This window comes from Bison bison, unplaced genomic scaffold, assembly GCF_000754665.1.
Source record: "Bison bison bison isolate TAMUID 2011002044 unplaced genomic scaffold, Bison_UMD1.0 scf7180017864270, whole genome shotgun sequence".
Classification (NCBI taxonomy): Eukaryota; Metazoa; Chordata; class Mammalia; order Artiodactyla; family Bovidae; genus Bison; species Bison bison.
In genome coordinates, this window is record NW_011494842.1 from 9,086,241 (window position 1) to 9,112,194 (window position 25,954).

Sequence of the window (25,954 nt, forward strand, 5' to 3'; positions counted from 1 at the left end):
GGTGTGGGGGTGGGGGACTAGCTCCTGAGGAAACCGAGGAACTAGACTCAAAGGAGAAAGCGTGGGCAGCCACTCTCCCAGGTGGATGACCCTGGGTCTCAGTACCCTCATGCGGGAGATGGAGGACCGCCCGCCTCACAGGGCTCTGACCAGGATGAGAGACGGATACAGAGGTGAAGCGCCTGCGCACAGCGGGTTGTCATTACTGCAGGCTCACGGCTCCTCACCCGAAGCCCTGGGGCCAGACGCCTGTGGGTTTTCGGAGCTTTCCGGATTTCAGAAAGTTCACATGACGCGGGTGCTGACGCTACAGAGCACCCAGCAGGGTCTGGACGGCACCCTCAATTAAACACAGCAAAGCTTTTGCGACAAGATCTATGAACGGTAAGAGACATAATAAAGACTTTAAATAGCCTCACACCAGGGCAGACCAGCTTCGTAGCCAAATCAGTTTATATCAAACCTATTTATTTTTTAAGGTCTGATTTTCAGAGCTTTTGTATTCCAGAATTGTAGACAAGGGAGTGTGAGCCGGAATGACCAGGAGGCGGGCAGCCCTGGGCCAGGCTCGGAGGGGCATGTAGGAGAAGGGCTGAGTGGCTGGTTAATGCCGCGGTGAGCCCACAGGCAGCAGGAGAGGGCAAAAAGCAAGACTTCAAAAGTCTTGAAGACAAGAGGGACTCTGACACATGGATGGTACGAAGTTGCCAAGGTTAGGGCCTGAGCAGGAGTGTGACTTAATCAAAGACAGAGCAACAAGTTGGTCAGGCTTACAAGCAGATAGGAACAGGGCATCTTGGCTCCGGGGAACCTCCCAGCACAGAAGGAAGAGTGGGCTCACCCCGACTCCCCATCCACCACGCTCTCCCAACCACCCAAAAACACAGAGGAGAGGTTTTCATAATTCCATCACACTGTCAGGGCAGCTTGTAGGGTCTTATCAATTACACAGGCACAAGTAAAATGATCACCATATGAACAAAAAGTCAAGATAATAAGAGCTCCAGTGTCTCGTTGGCCACGAACCTATTGTCTCCCAGCTCTTACAGTAGCTCTCTAAGGTATTAGTTATTGTTCCATTTTACAGAGGAGAACACTGAGGCCCAGGTAGCCCTAGAAAGTCCAGGGTCACATGGTTGGTTCATCTAACACCAGTGCCTGAGTGCCTTCTACTACACCACATGCTCACAGGATGACTGAGCCAAGGCAAGAAAGGGACCAGCTGGGAGGCTGAAATCTGGGAGAGGGCAGTTCCTACAGTCTCAGAGGTCTTTGATGTAGACTTGGGCTCTGCCCTCCACCTTTCTGAATCCTTATTTATGCCTTGGATGTATCTCTTGTAAACCCCAGAGAGTCAGGCTCTGTCCTCTAACAGGAACATTTCATCCATTTGTGTTTAATGTAATTGTAAATGTGTGTTCGAATGTGTGTGCTCAGTCATTCAGTCCTATCGGACTCTTTTCAACCCTATGGACCGTAGCCCACCAGTCCATAGGACAGTCCCCTGTCCATGGGATTCTCCAGGCAAGAATACTGGAGAGGGTTGCCATTTCCCTCCTCCAGGGGATCTTTCCAACCCAGGGATCAAACACACATGTCCTGTGTCTCCAGCATTGCCAGGTGGATTCTTTACCACTGTGCCACCTGGCAAGACCCAGTTGTGAATATATTTAGGATTAAATATATTTTCTATTGGTTCCATCAGTCCTGTATTCTTTTTTCCCTCTTATATATATTGCCACTGAATGCTTCCTTCTATTATTTTGGAAGTTATTCCACTTTCTCAGTTTGGCCCTCCTTTCAATATTTCAAGGGTTACGTGATATATGCATATTTTGTACCGTTAGTCCAATAGCTTGAGATGATCTTATAAAAACAAGACAGGACTTAGACAGGCCTGGGTTAGAAGCCTGGCTTTAGAACTTTTTAACTGTGTGCTCCTTTCCAGCTGCTTTTCTGTAAATCTCAGTTTGTGAAATACGGGTTGATGGAACTCATCGTTCAGCTTATTGTGTCACCTCAGTGAGCTGAGGGGTGCCAAGTGCCCTTCCCAGGGCTTGGCACAGAGAAAGGGCTCGGTGTTCTGCTCTCCACTCTGGACTTTGCCTCTCCGCATCCCGGAAGGACTGGCCCTGGATGGAGGCTGCTCAAGAGCCTGGTTGCACAGCTGGGCTTGACCGTAGAAAGCCTTCCCGGAAGGAATCCCTCTGGAATAAGATGTTCCCAGGGTGCAGCCAGTCTGCAGCCTCATCAGTGGACAGCACAACCTCAGTCTGGGAAGTGGGAGGCTGTTGGGAAATTCTGCTGAAACAGGGAGGGGGACGGGTTGCACTGATCAGTGTCCCAGGGGAGCCCACGGAATGGAGGGGGGCTCCCCAACACTGTGTGTGTCTCTAATCCGGCCAGGGAAGTGGGGGGGCTGACCCTCAAGCAGCAGCTTCCCCTCCTGGGGGGCAGGTGTGTCCTCTCGGAAAGCAAAGCCATGACTCACCAGACTGCCACGGCTTGTTATAAATATCCCCCGAGACACCTAACTCCCTCGGCCCTATTCTATATTAGCACAAGTGTCGCTCCATAATTCCATAATTAATTAGGTTTCCTAGGCATCTCGAGACTGGGAGAGGGTGTCTCAATCTGTGGACACAAATATTAAGAACTACAATGGCGGGTCCCCTGCCCACACTGTGAATCGAAAAATAAGTCCTCTTTTTCTATCGTATCTATTTCCTTATTGACCAGTTAGCACTGGGTGAATTTTGAGAAGTGAGGGTGACCAAATGTCGCCTGCACAAATAATTCTTTTTTGTTGTTTTTTTTGGCAGTACCGCATGGCTTGTGGAATCTTAGTTCCCCAACCAGGCGTTGAACCCAGGCCTTAGGCAGTGGGAGCAGAGAGTCCTAAGCACTAGAACACCAGGGAATTCCCTGAAATAATTCTAAAATGTTCTAGGTGGATCCAGTAACCCAAACCAACCTCCCTCTCATTTACTTAATCCATTTGGGGAAACTGAGGCCCAGAGAGGAAAATGAGCACCCAGATCTGGAAATAAGAGGAGGAGGAGCTGAGTGGGAACTCAGGGCTCCTCTCTTGATTCAACCTGCACAAGAACCCAGAAAACTGAGGGGCGAGAGTATGGGGTCCCTCTACCTGGTCCCTCTCTCTCTCTCTGCTTCCTTGAATTACACTTGGAGATGGACACATAGTCTTGATGACATGATTAGAAATTGGATTTTAGTGGCTTCCCTGGTGGTCCAGTGGTTAAGAATCTGCCTTGCAATGCAAGGGACACCGGTTCAATCCCTGGTCTGGGAAGATCCCACATGCTGTTGAGCAATGAAGCTCGTGGGCCACAACTACTAAGCCTGAGCTCTAGAAACCACCACAGTGAGAAGCCCTAAGACCACAGTAAAGAGCAGCCCCTGCTGTCTGCAACTAGAGAAAGCCCAAGTGCAGCAACAAAGACCCACCGCAGTCAAAAAATAAATAAAGCAAATAAATCTTTAAAAAAATTGGATTTTACCTTTAGACACTCTAGGTAAAATCCAATATAATAACAAAGACACTATTTACTAAATACCTACTATGTGCTAGACACCAGTCTTCATACATTATCATTTTATTTATTTAAATCTGAGCTGTCCAGCAGTGAAGTCACTAGCCATACATGGCTATTGAGCACTTGAAAAGTGGCTGGTGCAATTAAGGAACTAAATGTTTAATTTAACTCAGTTTTAATTCAGTTATCAGAAAACTTTCAAGTATGTTTGGAGCAACTTTGGTATATGAATGTACTGTTTCAACTATATGTTTTGTGGAAATCTTACTACACAGCAAGCAAAAAAAATTGTCTCTAAATTGAAATGTGCTGTAAGATCCACACTGATTTCAAAGATTTAGTATTTTTAAAATGTCAACTATCTCATTCATAATGTCTTTTATATCGATTAATGCTATGACAATATTTTGGATATGCTGGCTTAAAACACATTATTAAAATTAACTTTACCTGTCTTTTTAATTTTTCATTTGAATTTTTATTGATTGATTTTTGGTCTTGACGTGAGGCTTGTGGGATCTTAGTTCTCCAGCCAGTGACTGAATCCACAGATCCCCTGCAGTGGAGGCGAGGCGCCCTAACCACTGTACCACCAGAGAATTCCCTTACCTGTTTTTCTTTTTTTTTTAATGTAGCTAGAAGAAAGTGTAAAATTACATTTGATTGAGAAAACTAGTACAATCTGAATAAAGTTGATATGCCATTGTTAATTTCTTAGTTTTGGCAAATGTACCATGGTTATGCAAGATGTTGACCTTAGGAGAAGCTGGGTGAAGAGTTTACTGGAACTCCCTGTATAATTTTTGCAACTTTTCTATAAATCTAAAAATGCTTCCAAAATGAAAGTGTAAAATACCCTCTCCCATTACATGTGTGTTGACGTTATATTTCTATTGGATAAATATACAATAGAATTATATTTCTATCACAGAGCTTAAAATATTTCTCAGGGCTTCTCTGGTGACTCAGTGGTAAAGAATCCACCTGCAAATGTGGAAGACATGGGTTCAACCCCTGATCTGGGAAGATCCCACATGCTGTGGAGCAACTGAGCCCGTGCACCACAGCTATTGAGCCTGTGCTCTGGAGCCCGGGAGCTGCGACTACTGAGCGCCCGAGCCCTAGAGCCTGAGCTCCGCAACGAGAGAAGCAACCACAGTGAGAAGCCCACGTACGGCAACTAGAGAAAAGCCTGAGCTGCAAAGAAAACCCAGCACAGCCAAAAATAAATAAATAAATAAAATTTAAGACAAACAAACAGTTCTCTAAAAGATACCATCTTGCGGCTGAAAAACACCAGTGCTCAGAGGGGTTAGTCAGCAGGATCTGGGACTGTGTCTGTTGGGTTTGAAGCCCTTGAACTTTCTACTGTACTCCTTGGCTTCCACTCCTACAACTGGCACCCACTAGGGCTTTCTGAGGATTCCTCTGAGGGTACTCGTGCGGGCATGTGGACCCATGGGTAAGCTACTCTCTGCGGTGGGCAGGGGCTGGTGGGTGAGAGACGGCAGAGGGAGAGCAGAAGCAGGAGAATTTGGGGGTTACTGGGGAGAAGGGGTTGTCCACGTGGGAGCCAAGGTCCGGGGCCCTAGGACAAAGGGGAGGAGTGACAACTGAGGTGATAGACCTTCTGTTTCATTGACTGGCGGTTTTTTTTATCTCTGCCTCGTTTTGGAAAGGACATCAGGAGTATCTACCTCTGTCTCAAGGAAAGAACTGGCAAGGTTGCTCAAGACTTGGCTGAGCAGACCCCAAAGGGGCAAATAATGGCCCACAGGAGCAGAGCTGGGTCTGGGTGTGTCCTGGACAAGGCAGTGGGGATGCTGTTTCCATCTTGTCTCCTTGCACCTCCCTCCTTTCTCATATGGTCCTGATGTAGACCCTGCCTCCGACCTGCAACCCCAGGGCTCAGCCACCCAGAGCTTAAGCAGTCCCCATTCCTATCCATTTCTGCTTTGCAATGGGGTCTGAAGCTGCCCTGGCAAGCTCCCCGGGGAACCCAGCCCCAGGCGCCCAAGGGCAAGAGCACCCGGCCTGGATTAGAGCCCCCGCGTCTCCCCCAGGCCTGCCCCGCAGTCTGGGAGGTCCCAGGGGCCCCCCTGGCTCTACCACCAGGAAGGGAGCTGCTCTGCCGGGCGGCGGCGGAGCGGGGCGCGGGCCACCCCAGCCCGCAGTGTACTGCACTGTCTGCGGCCAGCCGCCCACCACCTTCCCACGTCCAGATGCGCTCCGGGCGGCCCTGTCCTGACGTGCCCCTTCCCCTCTGCTGCCCTGACGCGTACTCCGCCGCGCGGCGGCCAGATGTGCGGGCTTTGGTGCTGGCGGCTCCTAATGAGGTCCAGATGTTTGGCCTGGCCTGGGCCGGCGGCGGCGGCGGCTACCAAAGGCGAGGGAGGCCCTGGGAGGGAGGAGCCGGGCTGCAGCTGGACGCGCGGTGCTGGAGGAGGAATGCGCCGGGAAGAATCCCCGCTGGAATGCGAGCTCGGGTGGCTCTGCCTAAATAAGGACCTGGCCTCGCCGCCAGCCGCCAGCCAAGCTGGACGCTCAGCTCCTCCAGGTGGGGCAGCGCCCTGCACGGGCCTTCAGCCATCACTCCGTCTTCTTAACAATCTTTTTTTTTTTTTTCCTTTTGTAACTCATTACAAAAACTATACACAGCAAAGAAAGGCAGTTTAGAAAACCCAAATCAATGAACAGATGAAGATTGAAATCAGCGATAATCTCGCCACCCCAACCACCCTTGCCTTTCTGGGATGTGTCCTGCTAGACTTTTTCCAAATGCAGACAGACCATCGGTTGGTTTGTGAGTTTGAATTGTCCTGCAGAAACTCTCAGAACCTGCATTTTTCAGCCAGCTCTTCCCATTTGAGTCTCCTGTAACCAGCGTTCCCCAAACTGGCCCCACAGGGCACCAGGGCCATTTTGCTTTTCAGAGGTGTGTCTTTCCCTGACTGTTTGGGACGCACTGGTTCACACCAGCTTAAATGGGCTTCTTTCCTGGAGGACTTCTCAGAGTCTTTAATTTACTAATGTGTATTCTGAATCATCAGGAGGAGACTGGCGATTCCTAGACATATTTCACTGTGAAGTCCCTTGAGGGATCCTCCTGGGGCTTGGGTCTGTGGAGCCTCAGGTAGGAAGTGCTGTTCTGTGACATTTGGAGCCAGCTTTGCGTGGATTCCATCATTTATCCCAGCATCACTGTGGTTGCTGTCAACTTAACTGCTATTACAAATAACTCCGTGATGACCATCTTCGTACTTTTCCACTTTGTTGTACAGAAACATTCCAAGAAGCAGGACTATTGGCCATGGGAAAGACCATTTCTAACTCTCAGGTTCTGGGGCACTGGTGGCTCTTGCCCCAGCCCCTCATCCAGCCCTTGTATGGTGGGGAAGGGTTTTACCCCACTCCCACAACAGCGGGCATCTGAGAGGATGAGGGTGGGATCTGCAAATCTTTATTTATATTTGTTTAAAATATTTATTTATTTGGCTGCCCTGGATCTTAATTGTGACATGCAGGATCTAGTTTCCTCACCAGGGATTGAACCCAGGCCCCCTGCATTGGCAGCACAGAGTCTTAGCCACCGGACCACCAGGGAAGTCCCTGCAAATCTTTAGCTTAAGCAGTTCTTGAGCACTTGTAGGCATTGAGCCTTGGGGGCTATAGTGAAAAATAACTTTTCTTGGGCTATTATCAACATCTGTTGACAAGCAACTATTTTCCAAAGAACTATTACAACCAGAGAGTAAAACCACATTGAGGGGTGCAGAGAACCTGTTAGTGAGTCACCCATGAGACCATACAGCCCCATAGCACCCCTGGGTGCCTAGCAGGTAGAATGACAACCTCTAACATGCTGCTACTGAAGGTGCTGAGTGCGGGTTGCCTGTGAGATTGGGAACACAGTACACAATTGTGAGCATAGTTCAGACCTGTGTGAGCCTTGCCATTGACGTCTTCCTCATACTATTCCCTTTGATCCCCACAACATCCTGTAAAGTAGGGAGTAGTAGGCCTAGTGAGTCATTCTACAAGTGAGGAAACTGAGACTCAGGGCAGAGCACTGTTCCAAGCTCGGACAACTAAGTGGTGGAGAAAATGGGACTTCCCTGGTGGTTCAGTGGTTACAACTCTGAGCGTCCACTGTAGAGGGCACAGGTTCAGTCCCTAGCCAGGGAGCTAAGATCCCCCATGCCATGTGGCATGGCAAAAAAAAAAAAAGGGGGATATTGGAAAGGAACTAAAACGCCAGCAACACCACTCTACACCTCTGAGAAACACATCACCTTAGTGGCTGCACATTGCTGTCAGCAAAGAAAGCCTTCCTTCCTTTCGATTGGTCTTTATCAACATGGGACCTAGGAGGGTAGGGTAGGGGAAAGCCCAAAAGGTTTAGAGCCTGAGGCCTGTATTGTGAGGTCACTCCTGGGTGTTGTGTGTGTGTGTGTGTGTGTGTGTGTGTGTTTCCTTTAGTGGTGGAGAGGGGAGGAATGGGAACTGGTCAGAGAGATACAGTGTAGCTCCCACAGGCTTACAGACAGGAGAAGTTCTTACTGGTCTTTGCATCCTCAGCCCTGGACAGAAAGTAAATGTTCCATGTAGGCTCCTAAACTCAAGTCATAACCCCCAACCCCAGGGAGAAGCTCTCCTGGGCTCAGACACACACAATATACACAGGGGGCGGGAGCGATCCTGGGTGTATTTTCTTCTTGGCTCCCTCACACTCATCCCTAACTCCATCCTTAAATTCTCCTCCTTCCCCCTCCTTCTCCACACCTCAGCCTCTCTGTGTATGTTTGCCGCCTCTCACCACCTCACCTGATTGGCACTGAGTGTCTGTCATCAGAGACACAGTTTGTTAGACAGCCAGGTCCAAGCAGAGGAGCTCTAACTAAGCACCACTTTGACCCTCAAGGGCACCCTCTAACTGAGCTCTGAGGCTTATTTGTGTAGATTTCTTTTGAAAATCTAAGCAAAGACAGAGATCTCAGAAAAATGCCCAAGACACATGCTTCTGCAGCGTCAGAAGCTCATGTGTGGACCCCCCAACAGCCCTAACCAAGAAAGTCTGCTCCTGATGGATCTGGCTTGGTGCACACTTCCAGGGGGTTGGGGGAGGCTGCTTTCTGTAGCCTTCTATCAGCCCTGGATCTGGGCGGGTGCTTGCCTCCCACAGAGCTGATGGCTCCTCGGGAACTAACAGGTTCTCTATGCTTTTTTTCTGTTCAAAAACCCCAAATCTCTGAAAACGTTTTATCTTAAGGCATTTGACTGCAAAGCCTGACCCGATGTGAACTTCTTTGGCTGCAAAACCAACCTTAACTGAGGTGGGGAGGGGCTATTTACAGCCTTTATTTACACGACTTAGTGTGTGAATATTCATAGACTTTGCTCAGAAATGTTTGTATGTTTACCCAGTGCTGCCCTAGACCCTGCTGGGGGCATTTTACAATATATACAGTGTAAGTGATCTCATCAAGCCACCTTTCTAAACTATGAAAAATCCTGCATTTCCGAAACCTATTAGGCCCCAGTGGTCTTAGGCAAAGGATTGTGGTCCGTATTCATAAAACTTTCCTTAAAAAGTTCATGGACTTATGAGTGAAAGGAGCCAGACGTGGACCATATGTACTAAATGATCCCATTTGTATGAAGTTCAGGAACAGACTAGGACTTCCCTGGTGGTGCAGTAGATAAGAATCTGCCTGCCAACAGGGGAAACATGAGTCTCCATCCCTGGTCTGGGAAGATTCCACATGCCAAGGAGCAACCAAGCCTGAGAGCCACAACGACAGAGCCTGCGTGCTGCAGCTACTGAAGCCCGTGTGCTTAGAGCCCGTGCTCTGAAACCAAGAGTATCCCCTGCTTGCTGCAACCAAAGAAAGCCCAAGCGCAGCAACGAAGCCCCAGTGCAGCCCAAAATAATAAAGAAAGAAAGAACAGGCTAAACTGACAGCTGTAGAAATCAGAATAGAAATTACCTCTGGGAAGGGGAATTGACCAGGAGGAAGCGTGAGAGAACTCTCTACGGTATTGGAAATGTTCTGAATTTTGTTCTGGGTGGAGGCTATACAGGTACATACATATGCAGAAATTCACCAAGCTCTACATTAAAGATGAGCGCTTTTTGCTGTAAGTCTGTTACACCTCAAAATAAAAGTAAAACTTAAATCTATGGGAATATATTATCTCAAATTAAGCAATAAGAAGCTGCTTGCCTTGGCACCCCATCTCGCCCTGTGATGTCTTTGAACTTTCCAACAAAGCTTAAATTAAAATCATCTTAATATATGTTTGGCTTGTCTTAATCCCAAGAAATGAGTTTAACACAAAAGTCAAATCGAGTGAACATTTTTTTTTTTTTTTGAGCTCTTGATTTGCCCTCAAAAAGAATCCATCCTCCTAAAGGGTATCTTTGCTTTGAAAGTGCCACAGGAAAACACTCAGGACCTGGCCGCCTTCCACTAGAACCTTCCACTTGCATCACCCCGAGAAGGATGTCTCCCGGCCCTGCCGCCTCTGGGACAAACACACCAGCCGGGCGGTGAGCACGAAAGCGGGCATCCTACCCAGCGTACTGCCAGTCAGAACTTGCACCCAGCCAGCATATCCTGTAATTGCCGCTGATTAGCTGGAATTTGGAATTTGTATCTACGAACAGAAGGGCATCGGGGACTCCTTGATTAAACAAGTGAGATAACCATACATTGCTAAGAGGAACAGAGATCTTTCCCCTCGCTCTTGCATTGCTCAACATCTGACTGCTCATGGCCTTGTCCTTTGACATTCACTCCCACAACATCCCCACCTCCGCCTTCCCTCCCACTTCCTATCTGGGCCCCGGAGCTCAACCCACGGGGGCCTCTTCTCTTTGCTACTCCACTCGTGACCCAGTTCAGCCCACACGCCAGCCTTCCCATCTCTAGCCAGAGGGCACTGGGCTCAGGGCCACGGGCCGTCCTCAGCTGCTTCAGATCCTTTTGGGAACCAGTCAGGGTATAAACAAACACATCAACCTACTTGGGCTTTTCCCTCATCTTTCTAGAGCAGGCGGCTCAATAGAAGAGTCCGTGCTGATGGAAGTATTCTCTGCTGCGTGGGCCAGAGTGGTAGCCACTAGCTGCGTGTGGCTATTGAATGCCTCTTGTGCTTGACTTAGGAAGTTTGACTCAGGAACTGAGTTTTTTAAACTTTTTTTTGAACTTTAAATACAACATGTGACAGGTAGCTACCCTACTGGTCAGTGCAGCTCTAAAAAGAAGGGAGGGTTTGAGGGCCTACCATTCCTGTGACCTCACCTAGTAGCCTGGAATCTCAGAAAGTGTTCTACTCTTTGAAAACACCCAGCCCTTGTCTCCCCAACTCTCAGGTCTGTCTTCTCCCAAAATAACTGGGAGCATTTGTGGAACCCCTACAATGCACTGGGTGTTTTGCAAATGTAAACCAGATATAATGAGTCACCGCAAGTCCTAGAACAATGTTCAAAAGAAGCTCAGAGGGGCTTCCTCGGTGGTTCAGGGGTTAAGACTCTGCGCTCCCAATGTAGGGGGCCCGGGTTCTATCCCTGGTCAGCGAACTAAGATCCTGCATGCTATACAGTGTGACCCCCTCACATTTTTTAAATTAAATTAAAAAAATAAAATTTGTTTTAAAAGAAGCTCAGAATTCCAAGACAGCTTGAAAATTAACACAATAGGTCTTTTCTGAAAACCTTCCGAGGAAGCACACGAGCCATGGGGAAAGTCTGTCTACAAAACAGGGGGACTTCTGATCTCCCCAAGTGCCACTCCTCAGCCCATCTCCTCTGCCTCTCTCTTCTCACAGCCCCAAACCAGGAATGGTTCTGTGAGTCTCTTCTTCCTCCCTCCCCGTTCATTCTTTCTTAGTGATAAACGGCTTAGTCATGTCGGACTCTTTGCGACCCCATGGACTGTAGTCCGCCAGGTTCCTCTGTCCAGGCAAGAATACTGGAGTGGGTAGCCATTGCCTCATCGGGGGGATCTTACCAAACCAGGGATCGAACCCAGGTCTCCTTCATTGCAGTCAGATTCTTTACCATCTGAGCCACCAGGGAAGCCCCATTCTTACTTATTTAAAGAAATTTGACCCACTCTGGGCTTTGCCCTGTTTCACTTCCTCTGAAATGGCATGCCAACAGGCCAGCCTTCTTCCTTGGAAGGAGAAGACAAAAGTGGCAGACTCTTTACATGGACCTTTTTTCTTTTTCTCCCTGACCCACAAGGTTACATTGTCCCCAGTTTACAGATGAGGAAACTGAGGCACAGAACAGTTACGAGTGGCTGGCTTGCAAACCCATCTGCATTAACTTGATGTGCCAGCTGTAGAGTCCCTGGGTTAACTCACCCCAGAGAAGTGTTTATTTTAACCAGGAGGCAAAGGTTTGACTCCAAAGAGTGACTCAGTGAGGATCTCAAGTCCCATTTTCTCAGCTGGACTTCAGGGCTCACTAGGGCATGCTGACCTCCTCTCCTGTCTCATCCCAGTTCTGACCAGGCCAACCCCCACTCCAGCTCATCCTAACTCTGCTGTCTCTCCAGCTCATGGGCCAGGCTTTCCCCACCACTGAACAGCCTGCTACTCCACTTTATTTTTAAATCGTGGTAAAATAAGGACTTCCCTGGTGATCCAGTTGTTAAGACTTTGAGCTTCCACTGCACAGAGTATTGGTTTGGTCCCTGGTTGGGGGAACTAAGATCCCACATGCCTCACTGCATGGCCAAAAAGGAGAAAGAAAACAAATAACAAGAAGGTAGAAAAATAAATGTAACATAAAATTTACTATTTTAACCACTTCCAGATATACAGTTCTGTAGCATTAAGTACATTCATATTTTTGTGCAACCATCAATCTCTTTCATTTTCTCAACTTGAACGGTACCCATTAAACAATAACTCCTTATTCCTCTCTCCTCAGCCCCTACCAACCAACCATTTTACTTTCTATGAATTTGACTGCTCTACAGACCCCATATAAGCAGAACCATACAACGTCTTCCTCTTGTGTCTGGCTTACGTCACTTAGCATGTCTTTAAGGTTCATCCATGTTGCAGCATGCAGAACTTTCTTTTTATGACTTAATAATATTCCACTATAGGTTTAGGTCATCTTTTCCTTATCCATTCATCTGTCAGTAGACACTTGGGCTCCTCCCACCTTTTGGCTACTGATTCACCCTTTTGGTGGGTGATTTTTGGCTACGAACTTGGATGTACACACATCTGTTAGACTCCCTGCTTTCAATTAGTTCAGGTATATGCCCCAAGGTGGGGTTGTTAGATTTTATAATTCTACATTCGATTTTTGAGTAGCCACCATTATATTTTATGCCGCTCTTTTACTCTCATGCCAGGCTCCCCTAACAGCTCCTACATTAGTCAGCATATTAGCCACCCCACTTAAAAATGTAGGGCTACCCTCATCACTTCCAACCCAAGGAGTGCAGATCAGTCTGGAGAAACTCAGTGGTGGTATGTCATGAGGCTGGTTTTGACCTGGCCCATTTCAATGTTCATATTAGAAAGTCTGATAAAGGTGTGTATGTGCTAAGTTGCTTCAGTCGTGTCCAACTCTTTGTGACCTTACGGACTGTAGCCCGCCAGGTTCCTCTGTCCATGGAATTCTCCAGGCAAGAATACTGGAGTGGGTTGCCATGTCCTCCTCCAGGGGATCTTCCCGAGCCAGGGATTGAACCCACATCTCTTATGTCTCCTTGCATTGGCAGGTGGGTTCTTTATCACTCGTGCCTCCTGGAAAACCCTTACAGGTGTGTAGGTCAGCTAATTAGATATAGAGATGTTACAAAGGTGAGATGTCGGACATACACAGGATGAAGATTTTAAAATACTGTGATGGGCAGGGTGATGGAGCTATAACTGAACACCCCAGCTGGGCCTCGAACCCACAGTCTGCCAGCTAAAACTGTTCACCTGGCCTCAGGACTTAATGAAGCTCAGGTTCTTTATGTCTCAGTGCAGAAGGAATTCAGTGAAAGTCAAAGTGATACATAAGAAGTAGATTTATTTAGAGAGGTACACATTCCATAGCCAGAACACAGTCTGTCTCAAAAGGCGAGGGTGGCTCTTGGAGATGCACACTCTACAGAGAGAGCGTGAGCCATCTCAGAAGGTGAGAAGCCCTGAAATATGGGGCGGTTCATTTTTATGGGCTGGGTAATATAGGATAATGAGTAGAAGGGTTATTCCAACTATTTTGGGGGAGGGGCAGGTATTTCTAGGAATGGACCACTGCTCATTTTCTGGTCTTCTATGGCCCACCTGGGAACTGTCCTGGCACCTGGGGGTGTGTGACTTAGCTAACGTATTACAATGGGTGTACGATGCTCAAGGTCTACTGAAAGTCGAATCTTCTGCCATCTTGAACCTAGTCTGTTCTAGCCAGTTTTTGCCCTATCCTCAATGACTGTTTTCATTCTTTTAAAGGTTGTGCTCTGCCCCCTTCCCTTCTATCTCAAAGCTATAAAATTAGCTTCTCTTCACTGAGTGCCCTAATGGGCCAAGTACTAAGTTCATTTCCTTTAGAGGTGTCATTTGATTGTCACACCTCTATGAGATCACAAATACTGACTCACTTTACAAATAAGGACACTAAGTCTCAGAGAAGCTCAGTAACATATCCACCCTGAGTATCTAGTCAAAGGAATCTGACCCCTAAAGTTCATATTATACTTTCCACTGTTTCATGCCATCCCTTGTTCCGTTAGAAAAAAAAATGAAATGAACATCGAATGGGGTAATTGACACAATTCACATTAAAATTGGAGGAGACCATATATAAAATAGACAGCCAATGGGAATTTGCTGTATGGCTCAGGAAACTCAAACAGGGGCTCTGTATCAACCTAGAGGTGTGGGATGGGGAGAGAGATGGGAGGGAGTTCCAGAGGGAGGGGATATATGTATGGCTGATTCATGTCGAGGTTTGACAGAAACAGCAAAATTCTGTAAAGCAATTGTCCTTCAGTAAAAAATTAATTAATTAAAAAAAAATTGGAGGCAGGTTGGCAGGTGAGCATTGATGATGTCAATGTCCTATAAGTTTTGCTGAACTTAAAGGACAGTGGTAGCACTCCTAAAACTCACATATGGACTTCCCTGGTGGTCCAGTGGTTAGTGGACCACTGGATTAACTGGACCACGGGTTAATGGAATAACGAGTGGTTAATCCGCCCGTCAATGCAGGGAACACAGGTTCGATCCCTGGTCCCGGAAGATTCCGCGTGCCGAGGGACAACAAAGGCTGTGGAGCACAGCTACTGAGCCCGTGCTCTACAGCCCGAGAGCCACAGCCACTGAGCCGAGTGCTGCAACTGCTGAAGCCTGCGAGCCCAGAGCCCATGCTCTGCAACGAGAAGCCCTCTGCAATGAAAAAACTAAGCGCCAAAACCAGAGCCCGCACCCAGCAATGAAGACCTAATGCAGCCATAAATAAATAAAATTTGGAGAGAAAAAAAAACCTCACATAAACTTGGGTTTCATCAACAGAATATAGTAACAAAATCAAAGGAGCTAGCTGCCCTACTGTGCACCACATCAAAAATCAGTGTCAAGAGGGGATGTAGCCAATTCCAGACATTGATTTTTGGTTGCACTACAAGGCTCATGGGATCTTAGTTTCTCAGCCAGGGACTGAACCAGGTCACTGCAGTGAAAGCATCAAGTCCTAACCACTGGACCACCGGGGGATTCCTTAGGCTTTTTTTTTTTTTTAAAAACAGCGTTCTCGAGGTATCATTGAATTACAATAAACTGCACGTTTAAAATATACAATCTGATCATTTTGACGGGTGTATAAGCCATCACTAGAATCAAGTAAACATAACCATCACTACACAGAGTTTCCTTGTGCCCTTCATAATCCCTCCTCTCGCTCCTCCCCACCTCCACATCCCTGAGCAACCACTAAGGTGCTTTCTGTCACTATCAGTTTGCATTTTTTAGAATTTTAAATAAATGAAATCACCTAGCACTAATTCTTGTTATTTTTCATCCAGCTTATTTTACTCAGTATAATTATTCTGAGATTCATCAACGTTGTTAAGTATGTCAATCTGTTTGCTTTTTAATTTAGTCTTTTTGCTGAGTAGTATTCTATCCCATAGACAGAGGAGCCTGGTGGGCTACAGTCCTGATGCTGCTGCTGCTGCTAAGTCGCTTCAGTCGTGTCCGACTCTGTGCGACCCCATAGATGGCAGCCCAAGGCTCACAAAAAGTTAGACACCACTAGGCAACTAAGCACACACTCCATCATAGGCTTCCCTGGTGGCTCAGTGGTAAAGAATCTGCCTGCCAAAGCAAGAGACTCAGGTTTGATCCCTGGGTCGGAAGATCTCCTGAAGAAGGAAATGGCTACCCATTCCACTCTTCTTGCCTGGGAAATCCCATGGACAGAGGAGCCTGGAGGGCTATAGTCCATGGGGTCCCAAAAGAGTTAGACACATGTAGTGACTAACAACAACAAATTCTAATAAGTGTGTAGTGATCACACATCATTTTTTTTAAGGGTTACATTATAAGCCAAAAAATGTATGGACGAAATTACTGGAAGGAGAAGGGTCTAGAAGCAGGACCCACAGAGAAAGTGAGTGGTTTGGAGAAATATATATATATCTTAAATATATCTGGAAGAAGAATTAAATTTCTGTGTTGTATTACTGGGGCTTCCCTGGTGGCTCAGAGGGTAAAGCATCTGCCTGCAATGCAGGAGATCTGGGTTTGATCCCTGGGTCAGGAAGATCCCCTGGAGTATTATTATCCCCTGTTGTATTATTAACAGAAGAAATGTACTTTGCTTCTGATACAGTCTCTCAAAGGCAGAATGTACTTTTCAGGAAGTGAGATCTCTGTCACTAGAGGTATTCAAGCAGCAGAATGTGGAGGGTTTCCCTATTAGGGATGATCAGTTCAATTTCATTCACATCCATTGAGCACCTACTCTGTTGGAACACAGGGTGAGAGAATACAAAAGGAAATGTTATCATGCCTTTCCCTTGATAATATCACGTGATTAGAGTTCTGGCAAAGGTACCTGTCAGGATGATGGGAGAAGGAGGTAGAGCTCCCCAGAGGAGGCAACACTGACCTGAGTCTCGGAAGTGGAGTAGGATTCTATGAAAGAATTTCTAAGCTAGGACTGAATAACCTCCCAGGTTCTAAGATTAAGATTAAGCTACATTAAAACAAAAGTGTTCAAAGTACATCAGCGGGGCATGGCAATATAAACTAACGTTCAAGTGATAAAAGAACCTGCCTGCCAATATAGGAAAAGTAAGAGACATGTTTGATCCCTGGATCGGGAAGATCCCCTGGAGAAGGGTATGGCAACCCATTCCAGTATTCTTGCCTGCAGAATCCCCATGGACAGAGGAGCCTGGTGGGCTTACAGTTCATAGGGTCGCAAAGAGTTGGACACAACTGAAGCAACTTAGCACGTATCCTTAGAGTAGAATAATATTCAGCTGAAATATAATCTAGGATGTTCTTTACATATTGATATAGAATGAGCTCCAAAATATATTAAGGACGGGAATTCACTGGTGGTCTAGTGGTTAGGATTCAGCATTTTCAATGCCTTGGCCCAGATTCAATCCCTGGCTGGGGAACTGAGATCCTGCAAGCCAGATGGAGCGGCCAAAATTCTTTTAAAAGATTAAAAAAATTTTTTTAAGATATATTGGGACTTCCTTGGCAGTCCATTGGTTAAGACTCCATGCTTCCAAGGCAGGGCACAAGGGCTAGATACCTGGTAGGGGAACTAAGATCCCTCACGCTACGTGGTGAGGCCAAAAAATAAAAATAAATACATAATTTTTTAAAGATAAGTTTAGAAAGCAAGGTCTAGGCACTGTCGTCACCTACCATTTGAATTTTTAAAAAAAGGATCTGATGATTAACAACAACACACATAAACACGCACAAGCGTACACATGTGCTTTTATTGCATAATATCTCATATCTCTAGACTAGTAACAGAGGTTACCTTTGAGGGGAAGTGGCTGGGACATAAGTGTGGGAAAGAAACTGTGTCTGCCATACCCTTTTGCACCTTAGAATTTTAATTGTGTAATGAATTGCCTAGTAAAAATGAAGTTAAAACCAAAATCATTCAAGGCAACTACCTATTTCAGTGTGTTTTCCTAGAGGGTCTTCCTTAGCCTTTTCCTGTGTCCACCGCGCCCCCCGCCATTGAACAGATCTGAGGGGGTATCTGCCTCTCAGAGGAGATCTCTCCAGGGACCTTCTACTTCCTTCTTTCCTTCCTGCCTCCTCAGGACACGCAGCATCCCTAACACTCACATGCCAACTTGGTATCTTGTAACACTCCACATTCGGATTCAGCATCCTAGGGCGGGTCCTGAAATGCTACCTTTCCAACCAGCTCCTAAGTGAGGCCAGGATTGCTAGTCACAGACCCCAAGTTAAGTAGGGAGGGCCTGGAGCTCTGTTGTCCATGGTGAGGCTCATGGGTTAAGCATTAACAGGGCTTGAGAAACTGCCCCGCTCAGAAAAGAGGAAGGGATGTGGAGGTGAGGATTCTGACAGAGACCGAGGGACGTCCACCCCGGGGATTTGGCCCAGACCTCTCAGCACTGCCAAGACAGTGGAGCTGCTGACCAGAGTCCCTGGTTTCCATCCCCACCTACCGCAGCCTTGGCTGGAGCACAGACTGACTCCCTCAGCTGTTTCCACTGCAGGGAGCCCCAGACAGCGGGTGGAGACAAAGTGGCCCCCCTGAGCGGACTGGAAGGCAGATGCGCTGGGCTACGTCACTGTACGCCGTACGAGACCAGCTGGCCTTGACTTCAGAGAAACGGTTCTCTTATTTCTGATGGGCTTGCGGTGGCTACGAGCCACCCACTCTCTCACACCCTCCCTGAAAATTCAGAAGCCAAACCAAACCTCCTTACAGAAAATGAAACCAGACAGCGTTTGGCACCTTCTTTCTCCCTGGGCGAAAAGCCGTCTTGGATCCAGGTGTGGAGGGACCACCTGCTCTGGCAGAATGCGGACGGCCCACTCTGCCCAGGATGGGAACTGACCTGCGAACCTGGAAGTCAAGCTGCTAAACGCCCCCCATCCCCGCCCCCCGCTGCCCGCTGCACCCCCTGCCCCAGGGGATAGGGTAGCTTTCCAGGCCACACACGAGGGTTTCCCTGATGAAGCGTTTTTCTGTATGACAAAACCCTACTCTTGGCCAGTGCCAAACAGAAACAAGTGTGATGTGAGTTCTGCAGGGAAACCAAAGGGCACGTCCGTCCCTTCAGGGCCGACACCCTCACCCCGGCCGGAGCAGGCCCTGCCCAAAACCAGTGACCACTGGAGGAATGCCAGGCGAGGTGCCCCTCCCCTACAGCTTCCCCCGCTCACCTGTGACCGTGCCTGAAATTGCAACAGGCACATTCATTCTTTGGGGATGAGAAATTACATCTCTTAAAATGATCCCACCCACAGGAGAGGTAATAAATTAAGCTGTTATCAGTCATCTACACCTCAGTATGAATTAGTTGAACAGTCCTGGAATATTACACCTGAAATGGGGGCCTAGACCAACCCTTCTTTTTAAAAAAAAAATTATTTATTTTAATTGGAGGCTAATTACAATATTGTGCTGGTTTTTGCCATACATCGACATGAATCAGCCACGGGCGTACATGTTTCCTCCCCCGTCCTGAACCCCCCCCCGCCACCTCCCTCCCATCACATCCCTCTGGGTTGTCCTAGGGCACCGGCTTTGAGTGCCCCACTTCATGAATCAGACTTGGACTGGTCATCTCTTTTACATATGGTAATACATATGTTTGGAGAAGGAAATGGCAACGGACTCCAGTATTCTTGCCTGGAGAATCCTATGGACAGAGGAGCCTATACTCCATGGGGTCGCAAGAGTCGGACGCGACTTAGCGACTAAACCACCAATATACTTGTTTCAATGCTGTTCTCTCAAATCATTCCACCCTCAAGGAAAACTGAAGCCCAGAGCAGAGGCGACTGCCTCAGGGTCAGACAGCAAGGTGGTGGCCGAGGGGGAATGATTGCAAGCAGGTGACTGGGGTGATGCGGAAAGCCCCAGTACAATCAAAGGGAGCAGGGGGCATCCTCAGGCTTTCATCTTATAGGCTAACTCAGACTTGTACCAAGTTTCTCCCCTAGAACAGGTGGGGGCACAGCCGGAAGCAGCTCCCCACCCCGCCCCACCCTTGAGCATGTCTTTGAAGTCTCCAGTTTTATCTTCAAGTTCATTCAAATACAACATTCTACTCCAATACATTCCAGTTTGTTTTCACATAAATACAATAGTGAGATGTATTAATGAGACACCACTTTCCACTTACCAGACAGGCTGAGATCAAAGTTTGTGTTTCTGGGGAGTGGACTCAGGTGGTTGTTTTTTGTTTGTTTGTTTGTTTGTTGGCCTCAACCCACGACTTGAGGGATCTTACTTTCCAGACCAGGGATCGAACCGTCACCCGTGACAGTGAAAGCATGAAATCCTAACCACTGGACAGGAAATCCCCTGTGTGCTCCTGTATGCCCTTTGTACCTCTTTGAATTCTGTGCATCTTGCAAATATTCACAAGTCAGAAATTAATAAGATTTACACTTAAAAATGTGGGTGCATTGGGGTATGAGGAAACAGGCTCTCTTGTTCTGGTGGGAAGGATCGCGAACAGAAACATGTGTGTGTTGCACAGTTGTGATATTTATCCAAAAGCTAAAGATGCACACTTTTTACCCAACAATGTCTGGTCTAGGGATCTAGCCCACACCTGGGGGGAATGATGCTCAAGTGTATTCACAGCTACACTATTTGTGCTGACCATAAGAGCCTGCCCTGAGCTTCTGACCACCTTTGAAGACCTTTTCAACTCTAAACAAAACCCAAGAGCTAGATTTCTTCTCATGATCTTCTTGCACCACCTCGGGATACAATTAGTAAAATAATAACAACAGCTGATGCCTATGAGGGCTTGATTTGCGCCTGGCTTGGCATAGTCTCAACTCCTTCAGTTCTCACAACCACCTCAAGAACTAGCTGCTGTTCTCATCAGGCACCTGTGAGGGATGAGGACGGCAGGGCAGGTAAGTGCCAACCTTGCCCAAACTCAGCACATGGCAGAGAGAGGACTCGAACCAGGGTCCATGCACTGAACCTCTGCCCTCTACTGCCTGTCTGTATGACAGTGCACGCGTAGGGATCAGTTGCCATGTATCCAGCAACTTCTAAGTGCTAAGCCACAGTGCTAGTCACTTCAGTGTTCTTACGAGGTCATCTCCACAGAACTGTGTTGAGGGCAGGAGATAGAGGCTGGGGCGGGGGTCGGGGGGGCGTCACTGAGGGAACTGAAGGTAAAAACAGAAGACACTGCCCCTGCCCTTAAGAAGCTGACAGTATGTGTGAGAAGATGACAACAGTCCTTATGATGTGTTTGTGCAACACATCAGCTTTCGAAGCCCTTTCATTATCTCATTTAATCTTCTTGTCAATCCTGCCAAATAATTTCTATGATCTCTGCCCCAGGATGAGGAAACCAAAGCTCTGCAAGTCACATGGGCTGCCCCCAAGATCAGCCAGCCAGCCAGGGGAGGGGCTGGAACCTGACCTCAGGTCTCATGACTCCCACTCTGTTAAAGGGGAAATGACATGCGGTCTGGATAGCCCAGCTCAGGGGTTTCCAACTTGCTCCAACACAAGGACTCCTTTTTCCCATCAGAAATTATTGTGATCCTGCACATGAAGGGAGTTGTTATTTGGGGCTTTAGTCAACTGGGGGAAACTCATAGAAGGAAAACGACCAAAGCTTCAATACAAACTTGAAAAGGAGCAGCACAACATTTATATCCCAGACATTGCTTATACAGTCAGCAGACAATATTGGAGCACAGATAGGGACTTCCAGCAATAATCCTGCAGCTCATGGGCAGGTAATAACTTGCTGAGACCATACTGCCACAGCAGGTCAGAGGAGGACACATTTCCAAAGTCCATCTTCTCTACCAGGGTATGGGAAAAGAGCCCCCAAATTGTATGGGCTTGGCAGAGAGTAGAGTGGAGGAGTCATTGGGAGCAAAGGAACTTGGTTGCAGGAGGCAAGCCTGTGGGAAGCCCAAAGGGTGTGTGGATGGACATGTATTTCTGTTGGAACCAATGGTTGGTTCCAGATGCCAAGGACCATTTGAGCAATTGGGATTAAGAAGTAGATCAGAAGTAGAGAGAGTGGTCCACAGGGAAGCTGATGCCAATCCGAACCCCCTATCTGGTGTTTTTGGGGTCAGGTGTGCTTTGTAATTCAGGGCCTTTGGTTTTAATTTTAGAAAAGCAACACGGTGTCTGTAGTATATACTTTGTAATGCCTCTAGTAGGATGTGGGCTGCATTTTATATTCAAATGCATTGATATTTCTGTAATAAAGTGTATGGATAATGGGTCATTATACTAGGTGGAACTGCGCTTCCCTTTCTGAAAATGCAAATGATACTGCTGCTGCTGCTGCTAAGTCACTTCAGTCGTGTCCGACTCTGTGTGACCCCATAGACGGCAGCCCACCAGGCTCCCCTGTCCCTGGGATTCTCCAGGCAAGAACACTGACACGGGGTGCCATTGCCTTCTCCAAGGCATGAAAGTGAAAAGTGCTAGGTGCAACTAAAGAAAGACTTAACTTTGCACTGGTTCAGGACAGGTTTTGTTGCCAAATGTGTTTCCTTATCAGAGCTTTTTAGGTTTTGGAGCTGTAGACAAGGGACTGGAACTTAGATCCCATTTTGGGCCAGCTTGGTACATGCTAGGCAGTAGTTCTAAACTGATCTACATGCATTATCTCATTTAATCTTACGTCAGCACTGAGGTCATTATCATCAGTTAACAGTCAAGAATTGTGAGGTTCAGAGATGGTGAGTGACTTACTCAAAGTCACTCAGCCAGTCAGCTGCAGGGCTGGGACAGGATCCCAAGTCCCTGTGACTCCAAAGCCAGGGGTACCCCTGATCCAGTCCTGAGGAGGAGAAGCCCATTCTGCCAACCTCACAATTCTGTTTAGGTCGCCACTCTTCAGCACTGCAATTAACCACCAAGAACAAAGGAAACAACCAAAGTCCAAGACTGTGGCAGTGAGTTCTCACCTGTCGCTGAGTGGCCATCCCTGCATTACACCATTCTCCTATGCATCTGTGTCCCACCTGAGCAGAACAGAACAGGCACGAGCCACTCCGTGCCCCGTCCTGTGCAGCAGGCCACCATGCTTAGTGATCACTTACTCCCCTTTCCAGAATTCATTCAGGGCAGTACGGCACAACAGTTACACTCACTGTTAGAGCAGAGAGCTGTATGTGCACAAATCAGCCCTGCAGCTCACCAGCACGCAAACTTCTAAGACATTAAACCTCTCTAGGCTTTAGTTTGGAGAAGGCAATGGCACCCACTCCAGTACTCTTGCCTGCAAAATCCCATGGATGGAAGGGCCTGGTGGGCTGCAGTCCATGGGTGGCGAAGAGTCGGACATGACTGAGTGACTTCACTTTCACTTTTCACTTTCATGCATTGGAGAAGGAAATGGCAACCCACTCCAGTGTTCTTGCCTGGAGAATCCCAGGGACGGGGGAGCCTGGTGGGCTGCCGTCTATGGGGTCGCACAGAGTTGGACACGACTGAAGTGACTTAACAGCAGCAGCAGCAGCAGGCTTTAGTTTCCTCACCTGCAAAATGGGGGTAATAATAGCACTTGCCTTGGATTGTAAGGATTAAGTGAATGAGCATAGGTCAAGCACTGTACTGAGGACAGAGCTGTCCTGGAGAGAGCCCTTGATATTATTCCTATGGAAAAGCTCTGTCCTCAACCAGTCACTCTCTTCTCTACCTTGCACACTTGCCTATCTGAACTCTTCTATCACTTTTTTTCCTGTTTATTTGCCAATATATCTGTTTCTTACTATTAAATTGTGAACACCTTAAGAAGAGGATTTATGCCTTATTAAATTTCCAGCACACAGCACAGTGCTTGGCACATCATAGTTACTCACTATGTGCTGAATGAATGAACAAATGAAGGAAGGAAGGAAGGAAGGAAAAGGCCTCTGTCTGCAAAAGCTTATAATTTTGCTATGGTGAAGTCATCAAAGTGAAAAGAAACCATATGATTCTCACCTTCTATAGACATATCATAAAATCCTTCATCCTGCAAACCTGTGCAAAAATCACATTAATTGCAGTCTCAGCCTCCACGGAGCTGAGTCTGTGCTGGGCAACGGGATGTGCCCATGTGAAAAAGAGCTGCAGAGCAAGGTTGTGGTACTTGCCAGCCAAGGGACAGGCAGTGCCGCCGGGAGTCCAGAGCAGGGAGAGGGCAGAACAATATGGGATGAGTCACAAATGTGCTTGTCATCCTTGCTCATGGTAAAATGGGATTGTTGGGTAACAACAGGAACAATGTCACAAGGCAGGATGAGCCAAGTGCATGCCTCTGAGTGGTGGGCACAGCCTTTGGTGTGGGGTTCAGAGGGGAGAAGAAAGCCAGCAGGCTTTTTGCTGGTGGTAGGGCAGGCTGGCTGAGACAGCAGGATCTGAGTCCAAAGTCATGGCATCTCCAGAGTTCATCCTGGCTTGGAACACCCAGTGTTCAGACTTGGCTTGCACGTTCACCGTGCTGATCTGCACTGCACTGGACTTTGAGCTTTCCTAGGTCTGGGTTCCTGATAGCTTTTCATTATTATATTAGTAAATCATTCCATTGTTTAAAAAAAAGAAGAAGAGGAAGAAACTAAGAAGACAACCAGAGAGAAAAAATAGCCTATAATCTCTTCTCCCCCAGAAAAATCACTCAATATTTTGGTGCCCACCCACCCTTCACCCACACTTCCACCCACCTACTCATCCATCAGTCCAACCATCTGTATCAGAGATCTTAGTTGCAAACCACAGAATCCACTTTAACAGAAAAGGAACTTACTTAAAAAGATTAAGAGGCTTACAGAATCCAGAAGGGATGATTGCTACAAAGGTCCAGTATTCATAGATGACAGCCAGACCCCCCAGAGGTACTCTTCCAGCAAAGCTACCATAGCAGCTGTCAATCAGCATGAATTCTATAACTTGCCTCACCTCACTCCCTTCAACTGGGTAGATCCCCAAGCATCTCCTCTGTTATTCTAAAGGTGAGGTGCCTCCCCCACCCCCTTTTCTGGGTCCCTGCTTCCTCAGTTGCTCTCTTCCAAATCAGTCTCATATTGTTGTATCTGATTGGTGGAATGTAGGTCACACACCTATATCTTAGCTGCAAGGGAGTCTAAGAAAGCACCTTTCTGGCCTTTACTTTGAGAAGTGGGATTTATGATCTGGGGAAAACCAACAAACATAGGAAAAATGGGCTTCCCTGGTGGCTCAGCAGTAAAAAATCTGCCTGCAATGTAGGATACTTGCAGGAGACATGGGTTTGATCCCTGGGTCAGGAAGATCCCCTGGAGAAAGAAATGGCAATCCACTCCAGTATTCCTGCCTAGGAAATCCCATGGACAGAGGAGCCTGGTGGGCCACAGTCCATGGGGTTGCAAAGAGTCAGACAGAACTGAGTGATTAATCAACAATCTCAAGTATTTTCTGAAAGCAATCTAAAACAGTTACTGCAAAGGTAACCTTAAAGGCTTCTCAGGATGATAAAGATCACTGGCACTTAAATTTAAAGGGATTTGTTAAAATCTATCTTGTTCTTCAAGGTGCGGCATTGCAGAATTACACGGATTCTGCCTTTTAGAAGCCTATGTGCAGTGCTGTGCTTAGTCGCTCAGTCCTGTCCAACTCTTTGCGACCCCATGGATTGGACTGTAACCCGCCAGACTCCTCTGTCCATGGGATTCTCCAGGCAAGGATACTGGAGTGGGTTGTGATGCCCTCCTCCAGGGAATCTTCGCAACCCAGGGATTGATCCCAGGTCTCCCACACTGCAGGTGAATTCTTTCCTATCTGAGCCACCAGGGAAGCCCCCTTAGAAATTTATACCATAGTTTAATTGATAAGAGGCAAGAAGCACACTTAAGTGACAAGAAGGTCTCTTAGTGACAAATGAGATAGGAAAGTCATGGCTCGCAGGTTCAGAATGGCATATCAGCATAGGACGGGTCAGATGAGGGAAGCCTGCTGAGAAAGGGTGTGTTGAAGGACCAAGTAGCTAAGGTACCGGCCTTGCAGCAGCAGCGAACCTGTATCCTCCCTGACTGCTTCACAGCAGGTCAGATCACCATCTTCAATTTCGAGAGCATCAGGCACCTCTTTATCATGGCTGGATCACACTTTGGCGATTCTCTGATCCACGCCTACATCCTCCACTCCATGAAGAGCTTGCCATTGTGCCCCAGAAAGGCTCTGG

The 25,954-nt window shown here is 47.4% G+C and overlaps 1 long non-coding RNA gene across 1 annotated transcript in view; it reads right to left on the reverse strand.

Annotated features, from left to right (window-relative positions):
- LOC104994956 overlaps positions 1–25,954 on the reverse strand; it is a 59,842-nt gene that overhangs the window by 33,341 nt on the left and 547 nt on the right. The gene's annotated exons all lie outside the window — the stretch shown is intronic.